This window comes from Brassica oleracea, chromosome C5 (genome assembly GCF_000695525.1).
Source record: "Brassica oleracea var. oleracea cultivar TO1000 chromosome C5, BOL, whole genome shotgun sequence".
In the NCBI taxonomy this organism is placed as follows: Eukaryota; Viridiplantae; Streptophyta; class Magnoliopsida; order Brassicales; family Brassicaceae; genus Brassica; species Brassica oleracea.
The window spans coordinates 16296030-16298933 of record NC_027752.1 but is presented as its reverse complement, the minus strand read 5'-3'; positions in this window follow the sequence as shown (position 1 = coordinate 16298933).

Below are 2904 nucleotides of genomic sequence, written 5' to 3'. Positions count from 1 at the left end.
CCTACATCAACGTTCAAGAAGCTCAAAGGACTACAAGTTCAGTCATATGATATGTCAGCCGACTTCTTCACCATGTCTACACCAACCACACGTCCATGAAATTTATCTATCAGTTTGGGTCGTGCCAATTAAAGGACCAGTTCAAGACTTGGCACCCATGAAGCTAAACTATCAAATTGTCCATGCGCCAACTTGAGGAACATACACGGGGGTACAAGTCAGGGGGAGTTCATGTGTTGTACTATTTTTCCTTATCCATGGTTTTGTCCCACTGGGTCTTCATGGAAAGGTTTTAATGAGGCAACATTAAGCATGTTACAAACCCTGAACCGGATGTGTCGATCAAGGGGGAGTGTTATAAACCAAGTAGTGATCGACCCATATCAGGCCCAAACCGTCCAACCCATCAGCTATCCATCCGGCCCATTCGCTAATGACTTAGGCGAATGAGAGTTTACATTTATCTATACTTGATGTTTATACTTTTCCATATGTATTTAGGATAAGTACTATTTTCTATTCCTATTAGGAATATGATTTCCTTTTCTCTTATGACGGTCTAAATAATACGGTCTAATACTTGTATAAATATAATAAGTAATAATAAGCTTACACAGCCTCCCTTTTATAACAAATTAAGCTATTGAATGTAATGCAATGACAAGTTGAATAAAATTCTACTAATTCTACTAATTCTTTTTACCAATAAGCTTATTCACCAATAGTTGCATCTATCAAAGTCCGCTTATCCAAAAATGAGAAAAATTCTACTAATTTAGCTTAATTCTTTTTATAGATTGAGATAAATATGCATTAAGACTAACCAATTCAAAAGACTTAGAATATCTCCTGCCAAGATTAATTTTTTTTTCTTTGTCAAATTTCTTTTTTTTTAACAATATATAGATAGTATTTAATAAAATTTGAATATATTACCCAAAGTAAAAAGTTGTTTTACAAAATAGTTTGAATTAGATCAAACTTCTATGACCAAAAAAAGATAAAAATCCAAATAAAAGTTTGAGAAGATAATACTCCATCCGTTCCTAAAAGATTCATGTTTAAGAATTTCACATTTTTTAATAAAACATATTAAAATTTAACTATAAGTGCATAGTTTTTTGTAATTTTATATTTCACATATTTTTAAACCAATAAGATTTTAAGAAATGCAATTAATGTTATTGAACTTCACAATTTCTCATTATTAGTTGACAACAATTGCATTGGAAATATAAAATATGTATCTTTTTGAAACAAAAGTTTTCTTTGGAATATAGATCTTTTAGGAACGGAAGGAATATATCCTATGGAGTTAGATTAGTAAAATTAGCTATAAGTAAACCAATCCGCTAGGACCCACCTGTTGGCTTGTGGGGTCACTTAACACCGCAAATATGCTATAATTTAAGTTTTGTAAGCTCTGTATAGTAGATGATGGTAGCTTATTTGGTTGAAAAGAGTCTACTTGAACCCCCAAATCTGGGTTCAAATCTCCTCTATGACATTTTCTTAATTTTTTTGACCCCACATAAATTCTTTTCTGGGTTCGCCACTGCGCTAGGAGGCGGGAGCATCCTTTGCGGTTCCGGTAGACGAAACCGGTGTCTCGGATGATCCGATCAAGGTGGGAGAAAACTTGAGCTGGCGATAGTGAAATGCTGTTGTGAAACCTGATATTCTTCTCTTTCCATAGAAGAAAAAAGAACACATATAAAATGTGTTAGAATTGCGAAGTGTCTCTTTTGTAATTAGAGAATTTTAAAGTGTCTTTATATCTTATTGTTTCAATAACTAACTAATACTATTGGAACAAGAAAATTCTAGATATGTAATACAGAAAATATACTTCCAGGAAGACGTCGTCACATATATGAGGTGCTAATTGGTCCGTATAGCGTCCACACAGACCTTTTTTTTTGGGGCTAAAATTAGCTGATTCATAATGGATAATGGTCCCAAAATGTCCGAGCTCAATAGAAAACATGTTCAAATGGATAGGTCCATGGACGTCTAGTAGTATTTATAGTTTAGTTATAACTCTAGGTAATTTCATAATTCTTATTTTGGAGTTAATTTGCATATTTTATATTCAAAACAAAAACAATAATTTGTGTATTTCATATTTACAATATTCACAACAATTTTCATACTTATATTCATAATAATTTATTTATCTCATCCATTTATTTTGAAAATATACAAAATAACAAAACAAGATAACAATGTTGGTAGACGACAAAAAAAAAAAAAAATATAACAATGTTGGTGACATTAGCAATCACACAACATACAACCAAATGACGATGTTTTAAAGACATTAGCTATCACACAACAAGACTTCAACATAAAATACTTTAAAGCCACTGCAATTATTTAACGGAACACTGCCATATCCAACTTTCTAAAACTACTTCTAGGTGTATTTCCAAGAGTTTTTGAGCAAGACATCATATGAAAATTCGAGCTATTAGCTACATTTTAATGCAAACTCAAGTAATACATCTTTTCACTAGGCCTAGGCGTTAGGATACCGGTTCGAGTTCGGGTCGGGTTTCTCGGGTTTTCGGGTTTTCGGGTTTAGGCTAAAAGGTCCCATTCTAAAATTTATTTAAAACGGGTCGGTTTCAGGTAATATCACTTCGGGTTTGGTTAAATATTTTATTCATTGTAAAACCCATAAAGTAATCAAATATCAATCGGTTTCGGGTTTTTTCGGTTCGGTTCGGGTTATACTGAAGTAAAATTCAAATTTATGAAACAAAACATATGAAACATAATACTTAAACTGAAATGAAAATCTCTATAGAATAGCAAAACAATACTCCATAGTTTAATACATCCGAAAACAACAATTCATAGTTCAATAAAATCGAAAACAACATTCCTTAGTTCAATCCCAAA